We start from the raw sequence: 23,200 nt of genomic DNA, 5'->3' as shown, positions 1-23,200 counted from the left end.
TTGTAATTAGTATAAATGGTAGAGATAATAGTTACAGATTTTTTCCTGAAATGAATTAGTCAATGTGACTGATATACACGAACAAGCCAAGAAAAACATAATTTTGGTTCAGTATTATACAGGGTGCTTCAAAAAACATGCACCATCTCTCGTAGGGAGATTCCTCGCGTAAAAATAAGATTTATTTTTTATATCAACATGGGTCCGATTCTGCTTTGTTTCGTAGCTACAGGGTGTTAAAGTCTTAATAATATTTCGATTTATTATAATTTTCTTCCAAGTACCTTTAGCGTTTCGAATGAAATATTGAGGGTAAAAGTTACTATAAATACGACATATTTTAAAGCTAAAAAAGTGTCGAAATATTTATCAGAGACGTGCAAATGAGTTATCACTAGAATATTTTTTTAATAAAAGCATGTACGCCACTGACTTTTTTTCTCTTGTTAGCGGAATAGTGTAAACAGTTTAATGCCGATTAAAAGGTGCCTCTTGATATTTTGTCGATTTCGGCTTCTTTGATGAGATAAACGCAATTTTATTAATTTACTTTGATCTAATAGCAACCTTTAAAAAATGTTGATATCATTAACTTGCGAAAGTTTTAAATAAGTACTCATTGATTCCTTATCAAAAGATATGAAAAAAGTTCCTATAAACATGGGTATGGAAAAGCATAGTTATAGAGTTACAATATATATATATATATATATATATATGATTAAACTTTTTTAAATAAGTTTTTTTGTAATTACCTTTATACCCATTTTTTTAAATAAATCTCTTTTTTTAATCATTCAATTTAATAGCTATTAGTAAGAAGTTTCACTTCAAATATGCCCACATAGTGGACAAACAATTTTTTTTAATTTTAATTTTTTTTTTCAATATTCAAAGTTAAATAACTGGGATATTTTGGACTTTTTTGAAAAACGGTAAAAAGAAAACATGTTTATTTTATCGAGATCTACCAATCCTGTGTAAAAATATGTGTGCATATTTAAGCCGTATCCTATACAGGGTGTCCCAATATTTCGTAGACATAGAATTACTACCTACAGTTCATACCAAATAGACTTTTATTCACATGGTTAAGCTTGACCAGCACAGCATTGCCCACTGTAATATATTTTCTTTTAATCAAAATATTTTAGGAAATTAAAATAAATTAATAATGAACATATAAACAGTTATTATTTACATCAACAAAACTCACCTTCTTAACAGCACTTAAGGGACATAAATGGCCATTACTACCGCTTTCCATCAGTGTACTAAATACTCCACTTGAATCATACCAACCGATTTTAGATCAGTTGATACGATTCCACAACACCGTCCAAGGGAAGCGCGCACAGCATTCAAGTATATTTGATCCAAGTACACTTTAACCGTTTTTAAAAATTCTGAGATATTTTTGGAGGAAATTTTGGGATTTTGCCACTGAACACGAAGTCAAAAAATATAAAGGTTATTTTTTGTAAACTGCCAGTGGGTAAAATGCAAAGGGAAACTAGCTTCTTAGAGACTTTTTATTAGTAAACAAACTTGTGCCCAACAAACAAAATATGCTTAACGTTTCAAGGGGTTATCTCACCACATCTTCAAAAACAAAAAAAAAACAAAAACAACAACGAAAAAATATTAAATACATCTAAAAAGTACAGTCACGTTTATTATAATGGTTGATGTTCTAATAAACTAATATAAAATCAAACTTCAAAAATATATATACCAGGTACCTGATAAAAATTGATAATGAACTACTACCAAAAATATCTACATATAAAATATTTTTTTTATTTTTTATTAAGATTTGTGTTGTCTAGTATTGTTTGAAAAATCACAAAAGCGATAACTAAACATTATTAACATTTACAAATTCCTGAGCTATTGTCTCGTTATTTTGTCATTTTATTCATTTATCTATATTTAATTGGAATAGATATACCGGGTGCGTCTCAAAAGTGGCTCACCCCTATAACTTTTTTATTTTTTTAGATAAAATAACGAGACTTGGTACTTTTGTATATGACATAAATCAGGATTGATTGACGTATTCAATTGTTTTTGGTCACTTCCTGTTTCACCGGAAATGACTACAACTTTTGATTTTTAAATGGCACTCTCGGTATTTTTTTACTTTATTTGTTAGAAAATGACATTCTGAATAGAATGACATATATCATATGTCAACTTTTGACATTCTCGCTTAATAAAAATTTGAATTTTAAATTTCAATCTAGAGTACCATGGCTATGTTAAAAACACTAATTTTCAATCCTATTTAGGCTCCTATTTGGAAAAATAGATTGGATCCTTGTTTTTAGAGTCTTGTCCTGGTCAGTTAAAAAATGCTCAAATCGTATTTTTTATCATATCTGAATTTTTTCCAATGGATCGAGGGTGGCTCATTAGCATATTTGTGAAAAGCATTTTTTTAAGAATAATTTGATACCACACACTTGGTATTTCGAGTCAAATTTTCGTATATATATTCAAAATGAACCGCAAGTTATAATTTCAAATAAACCATATGCGAAAATGTCAAAAGTTGACATATGACATGTCATTCTATTCAGAGTCTTATTTTTTATCGAATAAAGTAAAAAAATACCGAGGGTGTCATTTTAAAATCAAAAGTTGTTGTAATTTCCGGTGAAAGAGGAAGTGACCGAAAACAATTGAATACGTCAATCAACCCTAATTTATGTCATATACTAACATACCAAATCTAGTTTTTTAACTGAAAAAAATGAAAAAGTTATACAGGTGAGCCACTTTTGAGACGCACCCGGTATAGGGAAATTAAAACAACTTTGGGTGCACGTCATCAATGACACCATGCGTCGTCTTATGGCGTTTGCTGGTGGTCGTATTATGATGTGCAACCAAAGTTATTTTAATTTCCCTTATTTAGATAGATTGGAGACCAGACCAGGACTAAAAGTAATATAATAATACTAGTAAGAATACTTGTACTTAATTAAAAAAAAAGTATAATGAAAACTGATATCGACAAAAGTAAATTTGAAACTAATTCTTTGCGTTATTAGCGTTTATCAGCTTCCTGTAAAATATTTAAAACTGAGTGGCATTGGCATTAATCCCATTAGAAAAGGCAATTAATGAGTAAAGTAGATTTAGAATGTAATATTTAATTTTTTGAGAAAGGTTCTATTATATATTTTAATTGTTTAACAACCGGTCATTTATATTTATATTTATCACATGCATTAAAATACAGACCACGCAGATGAAGTGACCAGGGCTAGTACATCTATACAGTGTGAGTCTTTAATAAGCGCAAAAAAGGTGTTGAAAATTGTGCATTTTCTTTTGAAATTTTTCTGTATACTTTAGAAAACTTTTTAGAACTAGACTATTCACCGCAAATTTTCTTAGGTTATAATCTCTTAATCTCTGATATTACCATGGTTACGGCCCTAAAAGGGATGCAAATACAGAAAAAATACGGTGACTCTCAATTTTTTTATTAAATATTCTATCTTGAATAACTTGGTTATTTTGGACTTATTTGAAAAATAGTAAAGAGAAAATCTGTTTTTTTATCAAGATTCACCAGCCCTGAAAATATTTGCACATATTTAAGACTCGCCCTGTATAATTTCTATCTTTATACGTTTATTTCAAATCAAATCAAATCAAATCAAATCTTTTTATTAGGCCCCAATATAAAAAATATATAAAATATAAACCATACTTTGGCTGACTAATAGCCTAATAGCCTAATAAGGAGTGCACCGCGATTACAAAACCGATTCACTGATTGCCAAAGGCATCAGTGTGGCACACTCCCTGTAAAAAATAACTAAACAGAATTTCAATACATATATATATATATATATATATATATATATATATATATATATATATATATATATATATATATATATATATATATATATATATATATATATATATATATATATATATATATATATATATATATATATATATATATATATATATATATATATATATATATATATATATATTCTACTTCTATATTATATTCGATTGTAAAACCAGCAAATTATTCTTAACATATTTATTAAAAATAATGTGATTTAAAGCATTTAACACTGATTGGAGAGAATTCCATAATTGCGGCGCAAGAAAAGAAAACGATTTCTGAAAGCCAGCCGTCCTATGTTGAGGTATTCTGAAACGATGTAAGTTTCTTGTTACATGAGTGCGGTCAAAAGGTATAAACAATGATTTTAAATAAGGCGGTTGGCCAGTTTGTAAGATACGGTAGATAAATGTTAACATATGAAGTTTTCGCCTATTTACCATAGACAGAATATTAAATTGATTTAAATATGGCGTAATATGTGTACGAAATGAGATATTATACGAAAATCTCATGCAGGAATTTTGAAGTTTTTGAATGGATCTGGCAACTATTTGAGTCAATAAAGAGCCGTATACCACACCTCCGTAATCAAACAAGGACAAAATTAGCGAATTGCACAGATAATATTTTGTATTCTTAGGAAGATGTTTCTTTAAATAAACCAAACCTTTTAGTCGCATATATGCAATTTTCAATTTATTTTTTACATGTATATCAAATTTTAAATTAGAGTCAAAATATATGCCGAGATTTCTAGCGTCCTTAACTATTGGTATTTTAGTATTATTAACACATATATCAAGATTGTCTGATAGATAAGTGAGAATAGTCTGATTATTTCAAGCAGCATAATACACGATTTGGATGCATTTAATTTTAGATTATGTTCCATTGAATATTTGTATATGTTATTAATATCTGTTTTAAATTTTTCTTCAGCTTGTTTTAAATTATCAGATGCAAAAGCACAGTAAATTTGTGAACCATCTGCATACTGTTGTAATGTAGAAAACTCAATTTCTTTATTCATATCGGCAACATATATGGATCCTTGAGGAATTCCACATGTCATAGAAACGTAATTTGACTTTAATTGATGATTCCCCTGTCTTACTTGAACGCAATGCAGACGATTAGAAAGATAATTTTTAAAAAACGTTATAGAGTTTTCTGATAATCCGAAGTAATGGAGTTTAGCTAGTAACATATCATAATTTATAGTATCAAATGCCTTGCTAAAATCAAGCAAAAGCAAGACAGGTGATTTTTTGTCTTCCATATTTACTCGAATGTCATTCACCAGTTTTACAAGACATGTGGTTGTACTAAATTTTTTCTGAAACAGGATTGACACTCTGGCATTATTTTATTTTCGGTAAAAAATGAAAATAATTGCTTATGAATATGTTTCTCAATAATCTTAGAGACCACCGATAGAACACTGATTGGTCGTAAATCATTAAAAGTTTTTGGAACAGATACCTTGGCTAGAGGTCTACAATAATAGATTTTTCAGATATCTGGATATACGCAATCAAGTATGCAAGAGTTGATTATATTTATTAAAGCGTCCTTACAAAACGGTAAACAAAGCTTTAAATCTCTAATTGATATCTCATCATCTCCAATCGCATTAGATGATATGGAGTTTATTATAGTATTTAAATAGGTAGAATTGTATTTTATCTGATGAAGTGCTGTCATCTATGCCACTGCAATTTGCAAAATGTACCTGTAAAGTTGTTACCTGTTTGCAAAGTGTACCTATGTATGTAAATACCTTCTGCATTAGCTAAATCTGCGGGTATATCAACATTTGATTTGCTGGCTATATTAAGTTTTTTAGCCGTGTTCCAGAAGTCTTTATTTTTTTTCATTGAAAAATCTTTAAAATAAGCAACCTTTTCTCTAATTATAGCATGTTTCGTGTAATTTCTCAAATGTCTGTAGTACTCTAACCCCCGGTGTTTTCAGGTACGGATAGCGTGTTATAATCTGCCAGATATATTTTATTTGACGGATAGCAGAAAAACGCGTATCTTCATCTATAGATAACAGTATCTATTAGATAAATTAAACTTATCTCCCAGATATCCTATCTGGCGCCCGAACTGCCAAATAGTGCTTTCAGATCAAAATTCATGATTCAAAGTCAGATAAAAATTTGACGCATGAGCAAAGGCATGAGGAGATATTGATTTTATTTGATATTTAACAAAATTGCTTAACATAACCAAGGCATTGTTATTATGATAGATTTCGTTTATTCCAATAAATTCGATTTTAGATTATTTGGAAAAGACTTACCTATTCTGAGTATGTAGGCTATAATCATTTTAGAACGTATGGGGGGTATAAACACCAATAAACACATTGAAATGGTGCAAAAAACTATTGTTGCTAGTGCCGGACTTTATAAGGACTGTTACAAAATAAAGAGAGTCTCTGTTCTGTTAGAGCATCAGAACGAAGAGAATGCATTAAGTTAGGATAATAATAGTGATAAAACAGTAATTTATAAATTATTTTATTTAAATCCTTTGAATTATAAACCATTACTACATATTATATAAAATGCTAATGTTTATCTGTGTCGTCTCTACTGCAGTAACGACTTGCTCTAGAAAGTTGCTTTTTTACTAAAAGATAGCTAAATGGCTCTTCTAAAAACTGGCGTCGTCGGATTTTTTGTTTTTCATTTAATTAAAAAAAATAAAAGTATTTTTTTTTCCTGATCTCGTGGCGGATGCGCCAGGCTTCAACTAGTTTTTAATAAAGCTCTAAAGTAGGTAAAAAATAAATAAAACTTTTTAAATCAAACTATTTATTTCTTTTTTAATTCGCATATCTTAATTCATTAATATTATAACAGGAACCTTAGAAAACCTGTTATTCAAATCACATTTGCTTTTATTTCTTTTGTGTTGCAATTTTAGTTTAATTTCTTACACTATGTACCTTATACCGTATGATCGAAAAAAAAACGGCGTCCAGTTGGCTGGGAAATGATGATCGATGATATTTCCCATATAAATTTACATATGAAATGACAGCAATCTTTATTTCATAGCCATTGCTGACGCCGTTTTTTTCGATCATACGGTACATCTCTTCTCCATGCTGTTTTTTAAGTAACTCTCTAGCTAAATCTTGCTAAAACATCTGTATTGTGGTCCTTTGAATTCCAGTTAGTTCAACTTTGTTTAGACAAGATTTTTCTTTTATTTTTTCTTTTTTTTCTTGAAGTTCCATCACTTTGAGTTCTTAAAAATAAAAGTAATATGACAAAATTGTTTTTATTTAATTTTTTTTATTAAATAATTTGTACAAATAATGTGTAAATGTAACAATTATTATAGGTACTATTCATTTATTATTATTAAGACAAAAGTATAAGTGCATTTATCTATTTTATAAAATAAAAACTCACCTTAATTACTATCATTGATGCTATCCTACCTATTTCTTTACTATGAGAAGCACTAGAACAACATATTTGTTATTACTAAATGTCTTATGCTATTTTTAATTTTCAATATTAATAACTTACCAGATGGTGGTTTTAGGATTGGTTTATAAATCTCTGCTTGCACTTCACCAGCTTCTTCCATATTTTCTGTTATCAATTGTACTAAAATGTTAATATAATAAATATAACAGTAATATCATGTAATTAAACTATAAATTACTTTTAGATTATTTTTTCTTGTTTTAATTTCTTATAAATCGCATTCCATCAATAGATCTATTGCACCACCACCACTGCTGAAATTGAATTATCTTTCCCTTTTCCATAAAGGTAGATTTAAATAGCCTATACCATAATAGGACTAGTTGGAGTTGAACACAAAATATATTTTAGTTGAATTTTATTGTTTTTATTTTCATTTTGACGATCTTTTGACAACTGAACAATAACCTCACTTTTTAATGTAACGATTTGAAATTCCGAGTTTTTGTCTCTGTCTGTTGTATCGACTTTTCATATATAACCATCTCAATTTCAGATATCTTATATTGGCAACACTTTCTCTACGGAGTGTCTACCGGTCTGTAGGCGGCCGTCCTCCAAATTGTTATCTATTGGATTATTTTGTATGAAAATACCCAAATGTTATATCCTATAGATATCAGGCTCTAGATTGTTTATCTTTTAGATGGTTATTTGTTAGATAAAAGTTATTTATTTATAACTGAAGAGACCGCGCCTAAGCGAGTATCTTTCTTATCTTTTAAATAATTATTCCGAGCCTTGTCCCTCAGCTTAATTAATAATTTAATATTACTTGTAATCCATGGCATAAACGGTCTTTCACGATTTTTTTTACGTTTAATTGGGGCATGCTTATTAACGAGATACAAAATATAATCATTGAAAACTTGTAATTTTTCATTTATATCACTAATATAAAAGACTTGGTACCACGGTAATTGCACTGCGTCTTCTTCGAATTCATCAAGCGCAATAGCGTCATAATCTCTGAATTCGATATACTTTTCACAATTATTAAGGTTTTTTAGGTTAAATATAGAATACACCAAACAATGATCCGATAGTTCCTCAGAAATAGCCAAAGAATGGCTACAAATGCACGGCATATTGATATTTGCTATTATGACATCTATTATTGTTGATGAAGTATCGGTGATGCGCGTTGGTTGCGTAATATGTTGAGCAAGGTTGAAAGTATCAATAAGATTAGTGATTCTGGATGAAAAACGAGACTCGCCCAAAAATCTATATTAAAATCGCCTGAAAAAATCACACAATCGTAGAACGGCACTGTCATACTCATTAGGTCACTTAAAGTATCGATAAAATTATCAGTGTCCAATGATGGCGCCCTATAAATATTTATGAATAAAATATGTTTCTTGTTTAGTTTAAATTTATTATTTCTTGTTTAGTTTAAATATTTAACATTGTTATTAACATTATATTATTAACCTTATACAGGGTGGTCCGAACTGTATTCCGGAAACTTCGGCAGCATATTCTGCATATAAAAATAAGTAAAAAAGTTCGTATAAATGTATATCATAAAATGCTTAGTTTCAGAGATACAGGGTGTAGAAGTTTAATTTTTATTTCGGTTTTTTCCAAATAATTTCTGAAGTAAAGTCAATATTTGGATGAAAATTGGTATCTGGGGGTTTTTTGACATTAGAAATTTGATTTTGATGTCAATATGACTCCTACTAGTAGAGGGCGCCACCTACATGTGTTTTCACTGCTTTGAACCGTAATAACTTTTTGTCCATACCTGTATAAAACTACCGAGCGGAAAAATATACATCTCTGTGACTTTTTACGTAAAAAATATCTCTTTGTAAAAATCGCTACGAGCAACCGTTCTTAAGATATTTAGAATGGAAATAGTCAGTACATGTCATTATTGACAAAAAATAAACACGTTGAGTAGATAGTTATTTCACTGAAATAAATAAATTTGAGAAATTTTTATTTTTTTAATGAAATCATAATTTTTTTTGCAAAAAATAATGATAAAAAAGTTTCTGTTAAACTTCTGATACAAAAACATTTAAAATTTATGATTTCAGTCTAATAACTATATATTTAGTCAATATGTTTAATTTATGGCAATAATGACAGGTATTGATAATTTCGATTCCAAATATCTCGAAAACCATTACTCGTAGCGATTTTTACCAAGAGATTTTTTTCACGCAAAAAACGTCGTAAATGTATATTTTTTTACTCAGTAATTTTATACAGGTAGGGGCGAAAAGTTATTACTCTTCAAACCAGTTAACAAATATGTAGGTGGCGCCCTCTACTAGTAGGAGTCATATTGACATCAAAATCAAATTTCTCATGTCAAAACACTCCCAGATACCAATTTTCATCCAAATATTGACTTTACTTCAGAAATTATTTGGAAAAAATCGAAATAAAAATGAAATTTCTACACCCTGTATCTCTGAAACTAAGCATTTTAGGACATACAATTATACGAACTTTTTTAATTATTTTTATCTGCAGAATATGCTGCCGAATATGCTTTCCGGAATACAATTCGGACCACCCTGTATTATTATTAACAAAAACTAGATATTTAAAATTTGTAAATATTTATTAAACTACGTCGGCAAAACCCATGTACAATTACAATAAATTGGTTATGTTCTATCATTTGTTAAAAAAAATATTCAATATTTACTGCCTATACAGTAATAATTAAACATACAAGTATACTAGAGTAACATTAAAATCAAAACGAGCGTTTTAACATAATATATTTTTAAAAGTACAATAAAATTCAAATTAATTAAAGAGGAAAAATAGAAAATACATACACTAAAAATAAAAGGTACAGTATAATAAAAAAAGAAAAAAAATTGTAATTATTATTATTGTAGCCTAATAGCTATAATATAATAATAATTACAATCAATAAATCATATAACAGCTTGCCTTAATAGGCAAGCTGTTATATTATCTATTGATGACAATCAACTAAATACGAATCAAAAATCAAAATTAAATATGAAAAACAAAATTAAATATAAAAAAATGAAGTAATAAAAATATAAACATAAGTGTTTAAGTAAGAAAATTTTGCGATGTCCTAAGCCGCAGCGTTGTTAGCGATGTTTCTCCTAATGCATAGATAATTCATCATCACCTCCTCAATCATTCGCTCTCTTGTGGGCATAAAGTCTCCTCGAGGATAAAATATTCTGCGTGGTGATTCAAAGTCATATGGGTTATCAACCCCGCTATCTTTGCAGGAATTGGTGCTGCTAAGATCACTCTCGGTTGAAGATGACATCCAACTGCTAGTATCGGCTGACGAAGTTGATCGCGAGCTGTTAGAATCGCTGCCACTTGACGAACTTGACGCCCGCAAATTTTCAGGAACGCCGTCGAATGGCCGTGAGTTGTCGTTCGAAGCTCTCTCACTTGACGAGCTATAATCGAGATTGGCAAGTCTCTGGCTTAATAAAAGTGCATTTTGAGCAAGGGTCCCTGACAATATACATGCCCACGTGGTGCTAGAACCGCTCTCACTTGGCATAAGTGCTCGCGAATTATTATGAACGCTCTCACTTGATGACATAAATGCCCGCGAATTATTAGGAATGCTCTCACTTGATGACATAAATGCCCGCGAATTATTAGGAACGCTCTCACTTGAAGACATAAATGCCCGCGTGTTGCTAGGACCGCTCTCGCTGGATCTAAACGCCCGCGAACTGTTAGGAACACTTTCACACGATCTAGATGTGGAGGAACTGCTAAAATTACTCTCACTTGACGACGCACGTACATGTTCATCTATGTTTTTACCTTGTAGGACTGTTTGACGTCTGCTGGCCCAAGCGGCTTGAGCTTTTCGTGCTTCCTCACGTTGATTCTCCATGTATAATTCTCTCTTCTCCGAATCTGTCAATTTTTTCGAGTTCAGCTGCTTGCGCTCCGAATACAGTCTTTCGAAAACTGTCGAATTCTTTTTAGGGCTCAAACTTTCTCGGCGCTTTTTGCAAATCTTCTTACATGGTGTTTTGTTTGGCGTATAGTACTTGTCTGTTAAAAATGTCACTTTCTTCTTCGACCGCTCTCTAACCAATTCAGCTTTATCCTGATCTGGTTGAGGCCTTTGCTGGTATAGTCTATCAAACACACTCTTTCTGGAATCTCTGGCATTTTCTTTCTTGGTAAACGTGCGCTTCCGTTCTAAAGATGACGGTCGTGTGGCCCGCAAAAATTCATTGGTTATGTGTCTTTTAACAAGTACTGGCTTCTTGCTTCTTCTCTTCATCTCCTCTTCTTGATGCTCTAAGTCGTGCATTTTAGAGATGTCTTCTTTAGTCAGCGAAATGTTATATTTCTTGTTAATTTCCCGTTCAAGCAAGGCGTACCACTTCTCCGTTGAACTATAGGGGCGAGTTGTTTTGATGTTTCTATATGTTTCTAAAACTTCTTTCATTATTTCACTAGACTTCACCGCCATGTTCACTTTGTGCACTGTTTACTGGAAGAATAAATAGGAAGAACTATCGATGTGAACGATTGAAGATGCGAAATAAGACTAAACTATCTTAAGGGTGGTAGGAGACTAAATAATTTTAAGGGTGGTAGGAGGTGTCCAAGCCACACAAGGATCTAATAATGCAGCGTTGCCAGTTTTTACCTTTTTGATCGTTTCGTTTTGGATAAAACTGTTATAATCTATTTTATGGTTATAACAGGGCGTATATGTAATTTAGTGAGTTATATTTGTTTTTTATATTATTTATTTGGTTATAAATTAGTCAAAACACGGAGGAAAAAATCCAATAGAGACACAGGAATCATCTAAACAATATTGATGATATTGTACATTTCATATCAATTAAACATTTAATTACGTAATCGAGGGCGAGATTTTTAAATTCATTGTTGCCAACCATGGACATATTCGGCGCCGTGCTGACTAACTGGAATTTAAATTTCGCGCTGGGGATTCAGGTGGTAGCTCTGCTGTAAAAATTTCCAAAAAAAATATTTTTTTTTTGGAATTTCAATCAAAGTAAGATAAATCCGTTATTTTGGACTTATTTGAAAAACAATAAAGAGAAAATATGTTTCTTTTATCGAGATCTACCACCCCTTAAAATACTTGCACTTATTTCTGGAACACCCTGTATATTTATAATTAATTTGTTTTTGTTTCCTAAAATATTTTGATTAAAAGAAATTATCTAAAAGTGGACAACGCTGTGCTGGTCAAGCTTAATCACGGGACTAAAAGTTTATTTTGTATGAACTGTATACAGGATGAGTCTTAAATAACTGCAAATATTTTTAGGGATAGTATATTTCGACCCCAGAAACACGATTATGTGGGTTTTTTTTCACGAATTTTTCTTTTGGAAAATTTGGAATTTTTTGAATAAAATTTTCGATTTTTTTTATTTTTTAGTTAAAAAACAAAATTTCTTGATAATATGGTATAAAATGGCATAGGGAGTAGAATAAATTTACAAGAAAGAAAATTCAGAAAAAATTCAGTGATTTTCAAAATTTGTAGTAGTAAAATAACTCCGTTATTTTAGACTTATTTGAAGAACGATAAAGAGAGAATATGTTTCGTTTATCGAGATCTACCACTCCTTAAAATACTTGCACTTATTTCTGGAACACCCTGTTTATTTATAATTAATTTGTTTTTGTTTCCTAAAATATTTTGATTAAAAGAAATTATATAAAAGTAGGCAACGCTGTGCTGTTCAAGCTTAATCACGTGACTAAAAGTTTATTTTGTATGAACTGTATACAGGATGAGTCTTAAATAACTGCAAATATTTTTAGGGATTTCAACCCCAGGAACACGATTATGTGGGTTTTTTTTTCACGAATTTTTCTTTTGGAAAATTTGGAATTTTTTGAATAAAATTTTCGATTTTTTTTTATTTTTTAGTTAAAAACAAAATTTCTTGATAATATGGTATAAAATGGCATAGGTAGTAGAATAAATTTACAAGAAAGAAAATTCAGAAAAGATTCAGTGATTTTCAAAATTTAACCAAAAAAGTAAGACTTAACAACTCAAAAAAAAAATAACTGGGATTTTTTTGAATTTTAGACTTAGTTAGAAAGCTTAGATTTTAACACTATTTATGTAGGTTCTTATGAAATAATTATTTTATATTCCCTCATAGATGTAGTTTCCTTTTTTATTGCTCGACGGGTAATATGTCAATTATTTTTTTACGAAAATCAGTATAATAAATATCTTACTTTTATATAGTGTGAAAATGTCTATCTATCTCTCATTACAGCTGGCTCTATTTTACAAACCTTTTTCAACCATGTTAATAAATCCACTTACATTTAACGAACATGTGAACGAGTACACGGTACAAAAAGAAATTGTGAAAAAATTATTTTTCGAAAAGTAACTTCTAACCAGCCCATCCTTACCCCTTTCTATTTTTTTAACATAATTTTATATTTATCAAAATAAAAAATAAGTTTTAAGTATCCTGACTTTTTGTTTTTATATCCTAAGAAAAATTGAAAAGTCTGTGCGGCACAATGTTTTGTCAAAAATATTTGTTAGGGTATTTTCCGGGACACCACTGAAATTAATTATTATAATGAAGCAAAATTATCTTCTTACTAATATAAATCCCACTCCCAAGTTTCAACAAAATTAAACTACTCAAAACAATTATCGCATATTTTCTAATGCCGGTTCCACATTCTCGCTGTTGCTCGGCGAGAAAGCCCGAGAACGAGTGTGTAGATGGGACCGCTCGCTATACCTCGCTTTGTCTTTCCCGGCATCGCCGGTGCTCCGTCGAAAGTCGGTTTTTTGGGCCCGAGTCAAAGGTGCTCGCGAGAATACCGAGGATGAGCGAGCACAATAGTGTACGTTCCCGAGTTCTCGCATTAATACGCATATTACCGCGAGATTTCGGTGGGTTCAGAGGTTGTGTTCTGATATAAACAAAATGGAGTGGAATAATGAAAAAGAATTAAATTACAGCAACAGCACCAGCAACTTCTGCGTCGGCCATCTTCTCGCGTTCTCGCACGGATGATGGATTTCCCGGGAGTTCACAACTGCAACTGAAACATTCGCTAATTTAGCGAGAATGTGTATGGTCGTACCCGAGCACGAATTTCTTGGCCGAGAAGCTCGGCGAGACACAGCGAGCGGATTCGGACGAGAATGTGGAACCGGCATAAAAATATATTAATCTGAAAAACAAGGCACTTTTAATTCCCCGACTTACAGTTTTAAATAGTTTGGATACTGTTAAGGGAAATACGAAACATACGCCTACGCGTTGACCTGTAATTTTTAGTCGGCCGACTATTTAGTTGCAAAAGTAAAAACAATACATACGATCGGTCGACTATTTCATTGCATGTGGGCGCGGCTCCATAAGGATATATAGGTTGCAAATATGCAACTAAATAATCAGCCGAATAAAAATTGCCTGTCCGCGTATAGCCTAAGACTCCGCAATGTAACCAAATATTGGACCGATCGGTTCCATAAAAATATATTGTTTTCACTTTTGCAACTAAATAGTCGGCTGACTAAACATTACATGTCAGTGCGTACCCTAATAATTATCCTAACGAAACTCACAAGAGAAAAGCAGAAAAATGGATGCTTCATTTAGAAATATGTAATAATTACTTTTATTCAAATATGTCATAATTGTTTTGAGTATAGATAGTGTATTTAGTTTATTCAGTGGCCCGATTCGAACGATAATAACGTGAATATAAGAACCATCTGACAACAGCGCTAAAATTTTCAATAGTTTATACGATTACTTTGCGGTATTAGAGCCTGGTGCCAAGCAACCACGCCTAAATAAGGGTTTATAGAGCAATTAAACAATTACTATTCAGAGCTGCTCTATAGATCGGATAAAAACGAGGTACCTTGCTTATTTCATAATAAATTGTTGTAGGTTTTATTGCTCATTATTTCAGTAGGTATCTATTGTCCAGTGTGTTTGACTTTAACCCAAAATTCCGTCAAGAGTCACGAGAAATTATGGTTAAAAATCAAAACCTGATTGTTTTCCAACCTAAATATTAGGCTTTCTCTATGAATACAACTGACTAACGCAAGCTGTTGCTAGGATTTCCTGTTGATTTTAATTGTGTTTTTTAGACATTGTGAATGATCGTAAATTAAAAAGTATAAAGTGTAATTGAAATCACTAATTTTTTCCACTAATTGCGAGGTTCTGAATGAAGCTTAACTGCAATTTTTTTTCAAAAATTATAGGCCTTGATTTTTCTTTCTTTTTAATCAATCTGCGTGATAGTCGAGTTTAAGTAAAAGTTTCAAAGGATTGAAAAATGCAGTATACAGAGCGTCCCAATATTCCGTGGACATAGAACTACTACGTATTTTTGGAATCGAAATAAGTTCATTGGACAAAATTTACCTCTGTACGAAAGGGGTGTCTCACTGTTGGAATTACATGTACATTTTCTTGGTAGTCGCTGGCAGTCTTTGGCAGTCTTACGGCAGTCGCCTATAATTACATGGCAGTCGCTCGGCAGACGATCGGAAGTAGCTAGGCAGTCGCTAGGCAGTCGCGGCAGTCGTTGGCAGTCTCTTGGAATTCAGAAGTCAATCGGCAAATGTCGGGATGTTTTGTATAAAAATTTGTCAATTTTGAAGCAAATATACAGGGTGCTACAAATTCGAGGTACGAGCATTGGTATCTCGGAAACCGTAATAGATACGAAGATGGTTAAATTGGGGCAAAGTTGCGCCTTGGGATGTTCACCAAGATGCTATCAAAAAAAAAATTAAAATTTCAAGGATAGCTGAGTTTTTTGGAAAAACGAATTTTTTTGAAAATCAATTTTATTTTTTCCTGTCGTTACTTTTTAGAAAATAAAAAAACTAATTACATATTCTCATAGCCACTTCATTAGGGCTATCTGTTAGTATTTTTAGATTTTTAAATTAGCTGATAATTTGTGAGATACAGAGGCCGACTTCATTTTTTTAAATACGGACCTGCATTTTTTGTTTTAGTATTTGAAAGAACTCGGTCTCCTGAGTACAACGATATGCCACACTTTATACTTTTTTTGTTTTGGGTACCTTAACAACAACAAAACTATTTAATTATTATTTAAAATATTTTCAAGTCCGACCCTGGTTTCTTAAAATAGTTAATCTGATTATATTCATTGCAATAATATTGATCAGCGCAACATTGAATTAGGAACATCGAGCCAATTGAAAGATTCAAATAAATAATATCCAGCTCAGCAATTTAAAGATATTATTTTTAAATTTTTTTATTGTGAATTTGAAATTCTCAGTGTACGATCTAACAATATGCATAATATTAATCGTAGTTATTATAAATAAATCACCTACAAACTAGTTTCTAATGCTCTACATGTTCGAAAGGTTTACCACCTTGCCTATTGCACAAATTTACTATTCTTTCAATTTTATTTATAGCTCTTTGAACATATATCTTCTTCTAATACTTCCGAATGAATTTTGTACTCTTTATTGTAAATGTTGAAAAATATTGATTTCACTTTTACAAATGATGTCAAGTAATGCAATTATTTTTTTATTGAATTTGATTTTTCGTATTCAGTGTTTTACCCCAATTCGTAGTTAAATTTGATGGCTTATCAATATTGTAACGATGAATAATTTAAATATTTAAAAAACAGAGCCGGACTTGAAATAAGTTTAAATAAATTTTGTGTTTAAATATCTGAAACAAAAAAAAGTATAAAGTGTGGCATATCGTTGTACTCAGGAGACCGAGTTCTTTCAAAATCTGAAATAAAAAATGCAGGTCCGTATTTAAAAAAATTAAGTCGGTCTCTGTATCTCATAAATTATCAGCTAATTTGAAAATCTAAAAATACTATCAGATAGCCATAATAAAGTGGCTTTGAGAATGTGCAATTAGTTATTTGATTTTCTAAAAACTAACGACAGGAAAAAATAAAATTGATTTTCAAAAAAATCCGTTTTTTTCCAAAAAACTCAGCAATCCTTGAAATTTTTTAAACTTTTTTGATGGCATTTTGGTGAACATCCCAAGGCGTAACTTTGCCCCAATTTAACCATCTTCGTATCTATTACGGTTACCGAGATACCAATGCTCGTACCTCGAATTTGTAGCACCCTGTATATATATTTTTTTTCAATTTAGTGTAAAAAAACTTGCAGCATAATTCTTGTTTAACAAAATATATTATTTATATAAAACGACTCATGATGATCGGATAAAAGAAAATTTTCTCGAAAATTTCACATACATTCAGATAGATTTTTGTTTTATGGTTAATGATGTTAAATTAATTCATAATAACTGCAGTATAATATATAATGAAAAGCTATCGACTTCAAGGTATATCAAAAATGTCTTGGTTTTGTTTTTTTTAACGCTTTTTAGAACAAAATGTTAAACAGAAAAGTTATAAGGAAGGTTAATGCACATTTTAAAATTACTGTAGAGTATACAGGGTACTTCAAAAAATGTTTGGATTTGTGATTGTTGTTCGGATATAACATATATTTTTAATGAGAATACCCTATTTTTATTTTACAATTAGATTCTACGTACAATTCGGTAACTTTTTTGTATATCGAAGGTCACAGTGCAGTAACTCGTATCATTTTTGATACGATTTTCCAGGAAATCCCCAAAACATACCCAATTTTACATTAAATTATTATAATTTTCTTAAACGAATTATTATCTTATAGAGCCGAGATATCAATACTTTATTATCAAATGAAATATTTTGAATTATTTTTGTGAAAATATAGCAAAAATTGTTTTATAATTTTATTAAAAAATCATACGAGATCCTGCCTTGTGACCCACGATATGATATATTAAAATTAATAGATTTAGAGAAATGTTAGATTTCGATACGGTAAAAATTATCAGTGACGCAAAATTTGTAGATTCTATCAGAAAAAATGATAATACATACTTTTTTACTCGTGCGACTGATCCCGGTTATACACTGCGCGTTTTTGTGGTTGCCGCAGAAACGCGCGGCACCGGCATCGACAATAAACTACACAGAGCGCCTGCGCCAGTGTTTCTGCGACAAGACAGTCGCAAAAACGCACAGTGTACCACCGGGCTAAAACAACTGCCACTACCGACCAGAGCCATGTAAGTTAAATATTCAAAATCCAGCAAAAGTTTTCGATTCACGACGGCTGTTGGCGCTGATCGTCAAAATAATGAAAAAATGTTTGTACAGGGATTTTCCTTACAGACAATAGGACGTGAGCTACGACCAGGACCAATCAGAATGACAGGGTTGCCACAAGCTACACAATTGTGTATTTTGCTACACATTTGCTTCCATGACTGCACAGCTGCACCATAATGGCCTGTGCTACACATTTTGACAATTTACATATTTATTATAAAAAATAATACCAAAACAGTAAATCAGCTGACAAAAGCTGTTTTTTTTTTTGCTTAAGTTATCTAAGTTATTTAAGTTATATTTGAAGTTACATTAAAAGAGGCCGCAAGTAAACTTTAAATTTTGAACTGACAAATATCATTTTCGGTCATTTATTGGTCGAGTCAAAAAAGTAAATAGACAGGATTGCTTTATTCCTTAAATAATACATAACAAGTACTTTGGCCAAATTCAGAGGCCAAATTTCATTGTAGTTCATACGTGAATAATATTCAATTCCTATTTCACTTTTCCTCCCATATCAGCAAGGACTGCAGTTTCTATGGACAAATTTGGCCGATTGTCCAGTCCTGAATTGTTTAGTCCTGAATTGTCCAGTCCTGAATTGTTTACAGTTTTTAAACAGACTTTAACCGGTCTAATTTTTCCATAAAATCGTTAGTTTCGCGACATCAATTTTGACGTCATTGCAATATTTGCTAGCATGAGAAGAAGTGAAATGGGAAATGAATATATTGACGTATACAAACGAGTGGAAGTGAGACTCTTATCGAGACCCGTAATTATGCTTTAAAATTTGGCGATTTTACGTCTTATTCTTGGTCTTATTGGATAGTTTACAATTATTGGTCATGGTCATGGATTGCTACACAATGCTACACATTTTTTTGGTCAAGTTCTGCACAATCAAAAATTTTCTTGTAGCAACCCTGCAGAATGATCAGTCTTTCTTGGACATTTGCCTGAAGTGTGTGTTAATTTCTGTTGTGATAAGTGTGGTTGTGTTTGCAGTTTGATTTTTCGGTTTTCATATTATGTTAAAATTAATTTTGAAGTATTGTATCACCTGTTTTTATGTAATAGTACTTTTTTTAGTTCTATGATCTGATATGTTATGACTTGTTAATGTTTGTTTAACAATGTTATACCAAAAAGGTTATACTTAATATATCAATTTGCATGAATAACTTTTTTATCAATAATCTTCAGATTTCATATAATTAAAATAAAAATAAAATTAATAAATTATATATTTTACCTAACTTATTATTAAATATTATTACTGTTTGTTATCATTACTATTAGTCCAACATACAGCATTTTCAAATAAAAATATAATGATGTTTAAGATAATTATTACAAAAAAAAAATAATTTTAAAAAGTTTTAACACCCTGTAACTCTAAAACTATGCATTTCCATACCCATGTTTATAATAACTTTTTTCATATTTTTTGATGAGGAATCAAAATGTACTTTTTAAAACTTTTGCAAGTTAATGATATTAAATTTTTTTAAAGGTTTCTAAACTTGAATCAAATGAAAAGCGAAATGGAAAAAATATGAAGAGACAACTTTTAATCGGCATTAAACGGCTTACACTATTGCGCTAACAAGAGACAAAAAGGCAATGTCGTACATGCTTTTTTTAGAAAAATATTCCAAAGAAAACCCATATGCACGTCCCTGGTGAATATGTTGACACTTTTTAAAATATATCGTATTAATAGTAATTTTTACCCTCAAAATTTCATTCCAATCGCTAAAAGCACTTGGAAGAAAGTTACAATAAATCGAAAAAATATTATTAAGACTTTAACACTCTGTAGCTACGAAACAAAGCAGAATCGGACATATGTTGATATGAAAATAAATCTTATTTTTATGTGAGGAAAGATGGCACATGTTTTTTGAAACCTGTATATACAGGGTGTCCCAGAAATAAGTGCAAGTATTTTAACTGGTAGCATAATTCAACCCCAGGAACACGCCTATGAGAATTTTTTTTTGAAAATTCGAAATTTTTTTAAAAATTTTTTGGATTTTTTTTTAAGTTTTAAATTAAAAAAAGATAATTTCTTGATAATATGGCAACATAGGTATTAGATTAAATTTACAAGAAAAAAAAATCCAGAAAAGATCCAGCGGTTCTCAAAATTATAGCAAAAAATCATGTTTTTTCGAAATTTTCAAAGTAAAATAAATCCGTTATTTTGGACTTATTTGAAAAACGAAAAAGAGAAAATATGTTTCTTTTATCGAGATTTACTACACCTTAAAATACTTGCACTTATTTCTGGGACGTATATTCGAAAAAATCGAAATCGAAAACTTATTTTTCCAGCAAGACAAGGCACCGCCTCAGAATGCTGAAGTTATCAGCAAATTACTGCAGCCAATTTCGAGTATAATTGAATAGCTAACCAAGATCCCATGCGTTGGACATCGAGGCCGGCGCGGTGGACTTAGTTCCTATGGATTTTTATTTTTGCGGAAGAATAAAGGTTCTTATTTTTAAATTGCCCATATATAATCTAGGCAAGAATTAGAACTACTTATGCGGGGGTATCTTTCATCCCCACTGAGTTAATTAATTCCGCGAGAACTGTTCAAAAAAGGCCCCGTCTATCCATAACAGAAGACGGTCGACATATCCAACAACCAAAATCTCAAGTCTTGGTTTGATATTAATTTTTATTGTTATTAGATATAGTTTAAACGTGTTAATGTTGTTAAATGTAATTTAATTTGTTATAAAATTCTGCATCTCTCATTGCAAATATTATTCCGCCGTTCAAAGCCGACTTATTCAAAGTGGGCGAATTTTTACAAACTGTATATCTGGAGAGAAGAGGAAACGAGCAAAATATCAAGTTAACTTTAAATTTTTTTCAATGAATTAAAAATATACAGGGTGTCCCATATAAAATATCAAATTTTCTATTCATAATTCCTAAATTGTTAATTTAAAAAAAATATTCTGTTTTCATAAAAATACAAAATTTTATATAAATAGCAAAAAATGTACGGTGATTTGTTAAAAATGCACTTTTTTGAAAACATCCCGTAACTCCGAAACGGTAACAGATATCTATGTGCGGTTTTCACCGTCATGTTTTTGATAAAAATTAAGCTCCAGACACCGATGTTAGTTTTCGTCTATCTCCTACAGAAAAAGATGCTTCCCTTTAAAAACGTCCAATTTGGCCCACCCTGTATATGTGTTGATAAATAGTTTATGTTAAGGGTCGACAAAGGCCCGGAACTTAAGATACCGCTGAGTCGAATTAAGCTCCAGACACCGATGTTAATTTTCGTCTATCTCCTACAGAAAAAGATGCTTCCCTTTAAAAACGTCCAATTTGGCCCACCCTGTATATGTGTTGATAAATAGTTTATGTTAAGGGTCGACAAAGGCCCGGAACTTAAGATACCGCTGAGTCGAATTAAGCTCCAGACACCGATGTTAATTTTCGTCTATCTCCTACAGAAAAAGATGCTTCCCTTTAAAAACGTCCAATTTGGCCCACCCTGTATATGTGTTGATAAATAGTTTATGTTAAGGGTCGACAAAGGCCCGGAACTTAAGATACCGCTGAGTCGAATTAAGCTCCAGACACCGATGTTAATTTTCGTCTATCTCCTACAGAAAAAGATGCTTCCCTTTAAAAACGTCCAATTTGGCCCACCCTGTATATGTGTTGATAAATAGTTTATGTTAAGGGTCGACAAAGGCCCGGAACTTAAGATACCGCTGAGTCGACAGTCGTTGGCAGTCGCTGGCAGTCTTTGGCAGTCACTGGCAGTCGTCAGCAGTCACTGGCAGTCGCTGGCAGTCGTCGGCAGTCACTGGCAGTCGCTGGCAGTCGTCGGCAGTCGTATGGCAGTCACTGGCAGTCTTGTATAAAATGACATTTTGGCAATACGTGTACATTTTTTACCCTAGTGAGACACCCCTCGGCTAGAGGGCATCAAACTTTAAAAAAAATAAACATATTTTTTCACAAAAGATGTTATCGTGGGAACTATAATAAAAAAGAAGAATGAAATTATTGGGCAACTTACAGTAAGATTAGCCACAAAAAAAAGTCGTAATCTTACTGTGGGTTGCCCAATAATTTCATTCTTCATATTTTTTCAGATATTTTAAGAACCGTTATTCCGATTTGAATTAGATTTTGGGTGTCTATGTTTTGCTAAGTGTCTTAACATTTGACTTTCACAAAAATCAAGAAAAAATACGGGAAGGGCTAAAACTACCCCCACCCTTACAAAAATTTTAGTATAAATATTATACAGGGTGCGTCTCGACAGTGGCTCACCCCTATAACTTTTATATTTTTTCGGATAAAAAAACGAAATTTGGTATGTTAGTATATGACATGAATTAGCATTGATTGTCGTATTCAATTGTTTATGGAATTACTACAACTTTTTATTTTTAAATGGTAACGATATTTTTTACTTTATCCGATAGAATGACACGCTGAATAGAATGGCATATGCTTAAAATTGTATTTTAAATTTCAATCTAGAGTACTATGACTGTGTTAAAATCACTAATTTTTAATCAAGGAGTCTTGGAAAAATAGATTTGATAATGTTTGTATTGCCTTATTC

At 31.2% G+C, this 23,200-nt stretch overlaps 1 protein-coding gene across 1 annotated transcript in view; it reads left to right on the top strand.

The window, feature by feature from the left end:
* LOC115885991 (BAI1-associated protein 3) overlaps nt 1-23,200 on the top strand; it is a 349,135-nt gene that overhangs the window by 231,930 nt on the left and 94,005 nt on the right. The gene's annotated exons all lie outside the window — the stretch shown is intronic.

Source organism: Sitophilus oryzae, unplaced genomic scaffold (assembly GCF_002938485.1).
Source record: "Sitophilus oryzae breed Bouriz unplaced genomic scaffold, Soryzae_2.0 scaffold_465_pilon_pilon, whole genome shotgun sequence".
Lineage (NCBI taxonomy): Eukaryota > Metazoa > Arthropoda > Insecta > Coleoptera > Curculionidae > Sitophilus > Sitophilus oryzae.
The sequence above is the reverse complement of the archived record's forward strand: the minus strand, read 5'-3'. Positions and strand labels throughout refer to the sequence as shown.